Source organism: Marmota marmota, unplaced genomic scaffold (assembly GCF_001458135.2).
Source record: "Marmota marmota marmota unplaced genomic scaffold, marMar, whole genome shotgun sequence".
Taxonomy (NCBI): Eukaryota; Metazoa; Chordata; class Mammalia; order Rodentia; family Sciuridae; genus Marmota; species Marmota marmota.
This window is the reverse complement of record NW_026000077.1, coordinates 3,049,221-3,061,366: the sequence shown is the minus strand read 5'-3', so window position 1 is coordinate 3,061,366 and position 12,146 is coordinate 3,049,221. Positions and strand designations below refer to the sequence as shown.

At 37.4% G+C, this 12,146-nt stretch overlaps 1 protein-coding gene across 3 annotated transcripts in view; it reads left to right on the top strand.

Annotated features, from left to right (window-relative positions):
• Positions 1-86: 86 nt before the first annotated feature.
• Dennd2c (DENN domain containing 2C) overlaps positions 87-12,146 on the top strand; it is a 78,611-nt gene continuing 66,551 nt past the window's right edge. For all 3 annotated transcript variants that reach the window (XM_015502148.2, XM_048814545.1, XM_048814546.1), the window contains exon 1: positions 87-219. The gene's annotated coding sequence lies outside the window, so the exon portion shown is untranslated. The remainder of the gene's footprint in view (positions 220-12,146) is intronic.

Sequence of the window (12,146 nt, the reverse complement as noted above, 5' to 3'; positions counted from 1 at the left end):
CGGGGTGCGGGGCGGGGCCGCCCGAGCACGAGGGTGGGATCGGGACCCAATAGGAAACGGGCTTTGGTGGGAGGGGCGGGGCTCTCGGTCTGGCTGGGCCCGGGCGAGCCTGCTGGGGGCCGGGCGGAGTAGACCCGAGTGGCACTCGGAGACTCGCGCCTCGCGGGAGGCCCGGAACGTCGCAGGCCGGCCAAGGAGGCAGTTTCGAGGCCCAAGCAGGTAAGCGCGTCTTGATCCGGGGTGGAGTCTGAGGCCGCCGGGGCTTCGACCACTCCCGGCTGTCCCGCGCGGGCTGCGGTCGGTCGGGAGCCTGTCTGGCAGAGTCCGCCAGAGGGAGGTCGGGCGGACGCCGGGCGCCGAGGGCTGTGGCGGCGGAGCGGGGCTTGGGGATTCCTCGCTTCTCGGTCCTCTCGGTCGCTCGGGACCCCACGGCTGAGTGGCGCTAGGCCGTCCCGAGGGGACCGGGAGCGCCCTGAAGCCGGGAGGAAACGCCGGTTTTCTTCAGGCTTAGCCAGCGAGCTTGAACTTCGACGCGCAAAGACGACGGACTTTACATTTTTAAAAATGTTTTGGTTCTTAATAGAATCTGACAAGCACAATAGTGAAAGCCGTCAAGTAGGATTTTAATTTCAAAATCTCTCATTGGAACGCTCAAGAGCATTTGAGTAACTTCACATAGCAGATGATTAGATTATGAGTCAAAAGACTTGAGTGAGCCCGATTTGCAAACCAGATGTCACGCCTCCGCCAGATTAACTTTTCTGGGCCTCCGTTTCCCTAACTGTAAAACACGACTGTGGGTATTCTCAGGGTCACATGAGATGAGTGAGAGTATTCCACAAATGTCAGGTATTATTGTTTGACCACGCACCTGGAGCATGCATAGTTCATAAAGCAACTAAGTTCCTGGCATACAGCAGACACTATGTAAACCTTTACCCTAAAGCTAATGATTCACCTACAGTGCTTTAGATAAAATGCTAAATGTGTTTACAGGGTAAATAAGTTGTTCAAGCTGTTGTTCCTCAAAATTGTTATTGTTGGAATTGTGGTCTATTTTTAATTGATTCTCCTGAAGTTTTGAAGAATTGCACGTTTCTACTGTGGCTGATTCACCATGAAGTTCGGTAGCAATCAAATAATTTACTTCTTTGCCTTAAAGGGTAAATAGTTGTAGTTTGATATCTGATAAAGTGAAATGGGAGAATTGTTTCAGACTAAGACTTTCATTTGTTTTTGTAAATTGATGGGCTGCTTTTGGGAAGATTTATGTTATCTAAAGTCAAATTAATAGTTAATATATAGTTGTATTTTTTGTGCAGCTTTTTTTTTTTTTTTGGTACTGGGGATTGAACTCAGGAGCGCTGGACCACATGAGCCACATCCCCAGCCCCCAGCCCTTTTTTTGTATTTTATTTAGAGACAGGGTCTCACTGAGTTGCTTGTGCTGAGGCTAGCTTTGAACTCCCCATCTTCCTGCCTCAGCCTCCTGCCTCAGCCTCCCTCAGCCTCCCTAGCTGCTGGGATTACAGGTGTGTGCCACTGTGCCTGGCTTGTGCAGCCTTTATTACAGACGTTTGTGTTCTTTACTATGGTTCTATGTGTCCAGAATTTTAGGGGTGAGATGGGAAATACGAAAGGGAATAGTAGTTATTAACCTGCAGTCTTCTTCTGGGAATACTTACAGGAGTGTTTGTGAGTAGTTTCCCAGGCAGAAACCAGGAAATGTAGTAGTTGTATCTCTTGGTCTTTCATTGGATTTGTGTGTGTGTGTGTGTGTGTGTGTATTTTGAATGTGGCAATAGATTTTTATTTATTTATTTTTGCACCACACTGGGGATTGAACTCCAGCCCTTGCAGATGCTAGGCAAATGCTCTGCAACTGAACTATACACTCTTCCAAAGTAGCTGGGATTACAGATGTGGGCCACCGTGAGCTGAAGGCAATAAATTTTTTAAATGCAGAAATATTAAAGGAATATCAATGTTTTTCTGGTTGATAATAGGCAGTTTTAAAAAAATAGTTTTCTAAAACTGCAAGTTATATTACCTTTAAATGATCTATAGTGAGTCTTATAAAAAGAATTTTAGACCACTGTCTAAAATTAAATGGAGTAGAGGTTTTATTGAACATATTTCAAAAATTCAGCGGATCTTTTTTTTTTTTTATACTGGGGATTGAACCCAGGGGCGCTTAATCAGTGAGTCACATCCCTAGCCCTTTTTATTTTTAATTTTGAAAAACTGAATCTTACTAAGTTGCTTAGGCCCTCGCTGAGTTGCTGAGGCTGGCTTTCACCTTGGGATCCTCTTGCCTCAGCCTTCCCAGCCACTAGTATAACAAGCATGCACTAATGTGCTGGCTGGGTGTTTTGAAACTACTTTAATACACCAATTTTAACCGTGCCCTCTATAATAAGTTTTGCTGTGAATTTATAATTTGTTGATATTACAGATCTGAAGCCTTATATTTACATTCATTATTGAGCACTTATCCCAAGGTGCAGTTTTAGCACTTAATGTTGTATTCACATATGATATAATTCTTTCCATCTAGGAGATTACACTCTGCCATGTAGGCTAAAATAAGTACTGAAAAGGCTGATTGTAAGAACATCAACTCACAGTTATTGGGACCTACACTGTGCCAGGCAGTGTTTTATATGCTTTGCATGTATTAGCTTATTTATATGTATTAGAGCACCATGAGGGGTGCCATTATTATGATCTCCTCCTTGGGAGTCACATAGAGGAGGTTGAGTAACTTGCCTGGGATCAGATAGCCTAAGTAGCAGAGCTGGGATCACATCAGACAGGCAGGCTCCAAACACCCTGATTTTAAACTTCTGCACTATTCTGAGTTTCAAATCTGTGAATGAGATCAAATGAAATCCAATGGGTAGTTAAAAGAGAGTTCTATGAGGAACTTCTTCAAAAGGGAGGAGGGGGCTGGAGAGGTAGCTCCCAGTGGTGGAGTGCTTGCTTAGCATGAATTGAGGCCTGAGTTCAATCCCCAGCAATAAACACACACACACACACTTAAAAAAAGGAGAGAGAGAGAAGGGAACAAACTGGTATTGCAAGATATAGATAAAGGCAGGTCCAAGCTACAATATAATTATACTTTGTATGTAAAAACTTTTTTGGGGGAGGGGGCTGGTGAGTGATATTGGATCCTTACTTTTTTTCTAAATTTTCACTCAGTAGCTACAATTATGGCATTATTTTAGCAATATAAGCAAGTGTTTATTTTTTAGTAAGAAGTTTAATATATATGTTCTCAAACCCATGTGTTAAATGTTAGATTCAAGAAAGGAAAATGCTTCCCTGACAGAAGCTTATAACCAGATGTGCACAAGTCCAGTTTATTGCAATTTCAGTGTGATACCGGAGGTACAGATGGAGTTTAACTGGAAACACTGATGAGGGAAAATTATTCTACCTGTGGTAGGGAGGAAGATTCTAGAAGAGATTCTGTGTTTGAATTTGGCTTTGAAGGATGAATAGGAGTGTGCTGAGTTGGGGAAAGAAACAGAAGATATGAATGAAAACCAGGGATAAATGTGAAAGTACATGGTGTGTTTGAGGAAAGTGTTGTTGTTTGTTATCACTAAAGGTCAGAGTGTATAGAGTCATATGGTTTTCTATAAAGTCAGGTGCTTGGACTAAAGGGGACAATGCTTGGAAATAAGCAGGAAAGAGAAAATTGCTGAGCTTGGTTGCTGATCACTTTAGGATCACTGCAATTGATAGTTAAGGTGTGGAGTTCAGTTCCCCTCATTTGGAATAATGAAGTGAGTGATTAGTCCAGGTGAGCAAAATCTTTTATTATAGAATATAGGGTTATTGGCACTTTTAATACTTTTGGGGGGGGGGAGGGTACCAGGGATTGAATTTAGAGGCACTTGACAACTGAGCCACATCTCCAGCCCTATTTTGTAGTTTATTTAGAGACAGGGTCTCATTGAGTTGCTTAGCACCTCGCTTTTGCTAAGGCTGGCTTTGAATTCATGATCCTCCTGCCTCAGCCTCCAGAACCACTGGGATTACAGGCCTGAGACACTGCACCTGGCACTTTTAATACTTTTAAATAAGGAATATATTATAAAATAATGTCTGTGAGGTAAATAAAACATTATGACTTCAAAAGAAGGGGGTACCAGGTATTGAAAAGCCTATGCATCATGCTAAGGACTTTGGACTTGATTCTAAAGACAATGGTGAGCCAGAGAAGAATATATTAAGTGATTAGAAAAGATAACATGGTGATGATATAGTGTGGATGCTGGGTTGGAAAAAAAGAGACAAAAGGTAGGGAGATAAGACTATTGCCAATGAAATAGTTCAGATAAGAACAGATAAGGGACTGGAGTAGGAAACTAGTAATGGTAGAGAGAATAGGGGAGATGAAGATGTGGAATTGGCAGGGCTTAAAAATCAATTGGCTCTGAAGAAACAGAAAAGTGACTGTTTCTTAGCTTAGAAAATACATGGATAGAGAAAGGGGGGAGAAAATATATGGTTAAAAGATCTTGTTTTATTTTAATGTGAGGAAAGATATTTTTTTCAGTTTTGAACATGTTGGGTTTGAAATGTCTGTGGAATATTCAGGTAGAGATGTCAAGGAAGTATTTAGGTCTAGAAGCAAGGCTGAGAGTGGTGATTCAGATTTCACAGTTATTTTCACAAGTATGATTGAAGCAGGAACAGCAGACTAAGTTACTCAGGAAGAAAACATACAGAATTAGAAGAGAAGAGTACCAAGGATCAGTGATTTGCTTTATGTAAATGGAATTAATTGATTATTTATTTGTTTATGCTAATTTTGTCTTAAAACTTGTTATAAAGCAATGAAATGAGTTTTCATTGAAAGTTAAACAACTTTTGCACCCATGTGGTTCCTGTTCTTTTAAAATTTAATTAGGGATACATTCATTTATTCCAGAAGTGTATTATATGAAGTGTCTTTGGAGTCCTGCTTTGGAAAAAAATTTTTTAGCAAATTCACAGTCCCATGGGAAAGTAGATCTTCTAGTTTATTACAAAAATATTTTTCCTTGTCTGTACTTTCAATTCTCTATCTGATCACTTGATTATTAGCCCTTAAAAGTCAGAAAGACAGCTTTAAAAAACCTTCTTCTCCTGTAAATTTAGATTGTCAATGAATGTTTGCTGTTGATCCATCTTGATAACCAGATTTACTAAGTCTTGGCTCCAAATGGCTTAGCCATTTCTAGAAGTCCTATTCATCTTCAATGAATGAAGGTTTGCTACCACTGAGGTGACCAAAAGAATATTACTATTTTGAAGGCATTTTGAGAAGCAGTGTTTCAGAATATTTTTCTCAATTGTAGTATCATTAGAATAAGCATGTAGTCTTCAAGGCAGAGGAAGCAAACTTTTTCTACAAAGGACTAGATAGTAAACATTTTAGCCTCTTTCACAACTACCGAAACCAAACCAATATAAAACAAAACAAAAATAAATAAAAACAAACAGCTGAAAAGACAACACTTAAATAAATAAGCATGGTCTGCATTTTTATAAAACTTTGCGGACACTAAAACCTCAATTTTATATAGTATTCATATCACAAATGTTATACTTTTACTTTTTTTCCTCCAGCCTTTTAAAAACATAAAAACCACTTTTAACTCAGAGGCCTTACAAAGGCAGCCAGACTTAATCCACAGGCAGGCCATACTGACCCTGTCTTAAGGAATGTTCTTCAAAATATTTGGATTTTTAAATTCACTTTAAAAAATCATGATTCTTCAAAAATTTAAAGGACCTATTATTTATTTATTTATTTATTTTTACATCTAGCTATCCTAGTTGTTTCAAGGTTTTCAAGGAAGAAATTCAAGATTTTTTTTTTTCTTATGTATATCTTAGACTCCTGGTTAGCAGCTTGAAAAAAAAATTTAACATCCAGTTCAGACCTTATTAATCCATTTATATTAAAGATTATTATTTGTGCTCCGTTTTTTTAAAGTTAAATTTTCTGACTTTTCATAATTTTCAAAGCAGAAATAAATGTTTACATCAGGTGACATGGAGGGAATTTATTAATTTCCTCTGAAGTTTGAATTCCTAGAAATTATATATTTATGAATTTTTCCTGTATGAAAGTTAAAATTTTGGGCAGTTTGGTGAATATATGTGTGTGCATTATTTTTTGCTGCATCTTAAAAGCTATTCTCTTTTTCTTCCTCTCTTTTCTTTTTTCTCCATTAGAATAAAAAAACAAAACCCCCAAGCTGTGTGGGATATGTTTGAATTGGTTACTTAGCAATCTGAGGCTTAATTTTGTTATTTAAATATTTATCTGTACTTTTTGATGTTCTTATTAAATAAGGGTCTGTTTAGACTGTAATAATGGGGCCTGCTGGGAGGAAATGACACAGCCTGTTCCACAACAGTATTTACTGAAAATCACCTTTTCTCTGGTTCCTATTTAAACTATAAAGATAATATGGAACAAAATAATTATGAGTATTAGAGTAATGGTTAACTTGATCACCACTGTAATTCCATGGTTATCATTACAAATTTAATTTATATTAACATAGTTCAAGGTCAAGCAGAATGTGGGAGAATTTTATCTACTGTTAGTAAAAATGGTGATGTGTTCAAACAAGTTTTATTTTTGAACTTTAATGACATTTTTCTATTTTTAATGCATTTTTCAAGAGTTTGACACTAACTGTAATTTTAAAAGCAAATTTGATCAATTTGCCTTTAAAATGTATTATTTTATTATTAGAAGAAAAAGGGCATGAGTTAAAAAATACAGAGGCGAACCATGTTCAGTAGCTGGATTTTGGAAGTAAAAAAAATGTTGAGGAAATGGATGACTTGAGAAACAAGTGTAAGACTTTTAGTGAAGATTATTTAAAATCCAGTTTTATCAAATGGCAAAACTTGACTAAAATGACAGCCTCCCTGAATTTGTAATAATGTTGCAAACAAAACTAAAAATCTTTAAAATGATAAGGATTATTGGAAATACAGCATACTGGACTCTTTCCTTCCTTCTTTTTTCTTTTCTGTTTTTTGGGAGGGGGCTGTCGGTACATTGGAGATCAAGTCCAGGACTTCATGCACTCTACACTGAGCGACACACCAAACCCTTAAACTTTTTAAATAAGACTTTTTAGATACTTTCAAAGAAAAACAAAAAATAAGTTTACCACAATTTCCTATTTATTCAAACACCATTCTTGAGAAAGATTCTGTATGTCCTATTTAGTTGCATATCACTGGCAGAAAAGAAAATGGCAATGTATCTTTTTTGTACAGAGAAGTGTTCATTTAGAATGCATGAATTTTGTTTTTATGATTTTTGATGATAAATCAGGCGAAAATTAAAAATTGGCCTTCTGGACTTAGGGTATAGCTCAGTGGTAGACCACTTGGCTATTATGTGTGAGGCCCTGGGTTTGATCCCCAGCTCTGCAAAAAGAAAAGAAAGCAAAACAAAAAATCCTTCTTAATGATGGCATACCTTTATTCTGTGCCATTATGGAACATTTCAGCATTGCTTGTGGGGCAGCTACAGTCTGGGCAGATTTTACAGTCTACATTGATGGGATCACTGAAATCAGAAACTGCATTATGATTTTAGTTGGTGAAGATAATTAATAAGGAGGATTTTCTTGTGTTGTTGACTACATCTTGTTAACTACATGTTTAACTTCGTGTATGGGGATATTTACAGAATCTTAAAAGTGAGTTGTTGATCTTCATAAATTAACCAGGGTGCGGGAAGTTGTTTTGTTTTTCATTGCTGGGGATGGAACTGGCCTTGCACATGCTTGTCAAGTGCTACATCCCAGGGAGCTACATCCCCAGCCCCTGCAGAAAAAGTTTTTAAATAAGCATAGTTAATAGAATAGCAAATATGATCAGAAAATTAAGGCAGATATTTTAAGCATTGTTTGAAGCTGCTGATAACAGATTTGGTTTTTTTCCCCAAGGCTCGTGCTTACATTTTAATGACTATCTCCTCAAAGCACCTACCAGTGCCTAGGGAGAGGCAAGGAGTTACAGTGAGGGGAACAGAGGTACAGTGGATGGTTAAAGCAATACAGCTGACAGTATAGACATCTTCTTGCTCTCTGCTGAATGTCTAGGACAGCAGGACCACTGGACTATTTGGAGCTTTCTCCAGCAAAAACTATAGTCTGGACATAGGTCAATGCACTACCCAGCAAGTCATTGCTGGGTTCTTTCCATCCCATTTGTTTTAAGGGCTTAGAGTGCTGTTTGAAATTGTTGTTTTATATATTGCAAAGCTTTAGTACACACAGAAAACCTCTGAATTTCATGGACATTTTGAATATTTTATTCAGAGCTAATCATACCTATTTACCATCTTGGATCAAAGTTTAATAGCTGTTGAGAGAGGGAGCTAAGTAGGTAGTTAGAATCCAGAATTTTTCTAGTTGAAAGGTTCATTTGGCAATCGTTTTCTTTTTCTTTTTTTTTTTTTATACCAGGGATTGAACTCAGGGGCACTAGACCACTGAGTCACATCCCCAACCCTATTTTATTTTGAGACAGGGTCTTACTGAATTGCTTGGTGCCTCGCTTTTTTGCTGAGGCTGGCTTTGAACGGATAGTCCTCTTGCCTCAGCCTCCCAAGCTGCTGTGATTACAGGTGTGCGCCACCACACCTGGCTCTAATGTTTTTGACTAACAAAATTTCCACATTTAAGTAATATTTTTGACAATCTGGTTAACTAACTTTGAAGCTATATTGTTGAAGCCTACTGTTTGGACATGACAGACTTGCCACTATGTCAATATCTAGCCATTATAACTTTCAAAATTATTTCTACATCTCCAAGACAGCATTTTTATTAAAGAAAGTTTGAAAAAAAATAAAATGTGTAGATATCATTATATCTCATTTCTGTGTCTTTTCATTTTATTTTCTTGAAAAAAAACTGAAATTTTCAAGAAGATTTGGCTAAAAGATCCACTAGTCTTGCCTCTCTCATCACATCAGTAATTGAAATAATGTATATTCTAAAAGGAAAATTAATCTTGCAGCTTTTCTTCATTTATTCTCAAGAATGATTATGTGACATTGCCAATTATCATTTTTGTTTTAAGGCTGAAGAATTTCCATTGCTAAGTAGAGTGCACTGTTATTTTTACCATCCACAACAGCTTATTGTTCCATTTAGGATTTTCAACCCTGACCTAATTAAAAGGAAAAGAATAAAACAGACTCCTAAGTGAAGCTGATAAGCATATGGCATTGTCCTGTGTGTTCCAGACTGCGATTTAATTTATGAACAGGAAAGACTATTTAATGAAGTTGAATCTTTTATTTTATTTTAATATTATTTATCTTAGAATTTGAAATTTATTTAAATAATGATAAAATAATATTTGATCTTAACTTTATGTTGTACATTGTCATGTGATAAGGGTAATTTTTTTTTTAATGAAACTTCTGTTTCAGTTTTGTGTTTGTGTGTTCTGATACCAAATGTATTTTTTCCCCCCACATTTTTTATTGGTCTATTGTAGTTGTACATAATGATGGGATTTGTTATTACATATTTGCATATGCACATAATATAACAATATAATTTGGCCAGTATTACTGCTCAGCATCTCTCCCTCCCTCCCAGCCTTCCACTCCCTGGTTCCTTCCTCTACCTATCTCCCTTTGATTTTTATGAGATCCACCCCCACCTTTCTTTTCCTTTTTAGCTCACTCACTTCCACATAGGAAAGAAGATATACAACCTTTCTGAGTTTGACAACATAATGATCTCTAGTTCCATCTATTTTCCTGCAAATAACATAATTTCATTTTTCTTTATGGTTGGATAAAACTCCATTGTGTATATATACCACATTTTCTTTATTCATTCATCCATTGATGGACTCCTAGGCTGGTTCCATAGTTTGGCTATTGTGACTTGTGCTGCTGTTAACATAGATATGCATGTATCACTGTAGTAAAAGGACTTTAATTCTTCCGAATAAATACGAAGTGGTGGCATGGCTGGGTCATATCATGGTTCCATGCCACCATGGACACAACATCTTTGTTTGTATGTGGTGCTGAGGATCGAACCCAGGCCGCACGCATGCCAGGCGAGCACGCTATCGCTTGAGCCACATCCCCAGTCCGAATTTATAATTATTTGTATCTTTGTAACTGCCATTCTTCTGACTGGTGTAAGATGAAATTTCAGTGTAGGATTTGCATTTCCCTAATTACTAATGATATTGAAAATTTTTTTATATATTTGTTGGCCATTTGTATTTCTTCTTTTGAGAAATGTCTGTTTTGCCTATTTATTAATTGGGTTATTTTAGTGTAAAGTTTTTTGAGTTCTTTATATATTCTAGATATTAATCCTCTGTCAGAAAAGTAGCTAGCAAAGATTTTCTCCCATTCTGTAGGTTCCAAATGTATTTCTTACCATGAATTTTGATCAAAAAGGTTCATGAAACACTGATCTGTAGTTCAAGAGAAGGAGGATTTTATTCAATAGGTGACCCAGATCCTTAGAATTTTTTTTTTTGTGTGTGTGTGTGCATGCGCGCGCACTGTATAAAACCATACTAATGTATTCTGCTATTACTGTCCTTAGAAAAATTTTTATTTTTCATCCCACCTCCTCAAAAATTGTGACTGCTCACTCTGTCTCTTGCCCTTTTAATATTATGTGTTCCTCCTTCCTTATTGCTTCCCTCAAATTGAGTTTCTCCCCACTAATACCCGCTTCTATCCCCAATGCCCCAAACTTCAGTTTTGTCCTGATATCACTGGGTTACTTGGCTCTGTTAACCTTCTGTATGCACATTGAGAATCAAGGCATTTCCCCAGTGAGGATAATCACTAATTTTACTATCTTTGGCCCAAGAATCTCATAGGCAAGGCCAGGTGTGGTAGCATATGCCTGTAATTCCAGCTACTTGGGAGACTGAGGAGGGAGGATCACAAGTTCAAGGTGAACCTGGGCAATTAAGCAAGACCCTATCTCAAATTAAAAGATAAAAATTGCCGGGGATGTAGCTCAGTAGTAGAGTGCCTTTGAGCTCAATCTCCAGAAATAGAGAAAAAGGGAAGGAGAGAGAGAGAAAGAAAGAAAGACAACAGGGACACCAGACTCTATGAATCATGCTATTCACCTTCAATTGAATATTCTTCTCTTGTTTCCTATTAACTCCAGCTTTTTGTTGAGCAGATCTTAAAGATTATATCCTCAAGTTGCCAAACTTTTTCTCTAATTCATGGTTATTTTTATTTTAATAGATTAAGGTCCCAAGGTATGAGCAAGTTCACTTGACTTGATCTTGGTCCTCATTATGCACATATCTTCTCACCTTTCTTCTATTTCTACAAGAACTGCTATCCTTCTCAGATCCCCATGGAGTCCTAACATCTCTTTCGTACTTGAGACAACTTTCTTCTCCTTTTTGTCTGCATTTATTGTATACTTCATTATTCCAAATGAGGGGAACTGAACTCCACACCTTAACTATCAATTGCAGTGATCCTAAAGTGATCAGCAACNTATATATATATATATATATATATATATATATATATATATAATTTTTTCTCTTTTTTGTTGTTATTGTTCTGGGGATTGAACCCTCTCATGGTAGGCAAGTACTTTACCACTGAGCTAAACCCCCAGCCCCTCCCCCTCACTCTTTTCTTCTTAAAAGACCTTCTTGCTTTGGCTTCCATTGTTCTACACATTTTTGGCATTTTTCCCATCTTTTGTCTACCTTTATGACTTAAATTATCATTTGATCTAGAATGCCTGAGAACTGACCAGTTCTAGATGAGCGGTAATTTCATCAGAGCATGCTGATGTATAAGTTAATTTCATCAGAACATGCTGATGTATAAACGTCATTTTTAAAGCTGGGCATGGTGTCACACTCCTATAATCCCAGATACATGGGGGGCTGAGGCTGGAGTATTACAAGTTCAAGGCCAGCTTGGGCAGTTTAGTGATACCCTATCTCAGAATAAGAAAAAGGGCTGGGCACATAGCTCAGTGGTAGAGTGTCTCTGGATTTAGTCCCCAATACTGGGGGGGAAAGTAATTTAAAGAAATAAATTATGATTATTTAATAATAAAGCAGATATGGTATTATGG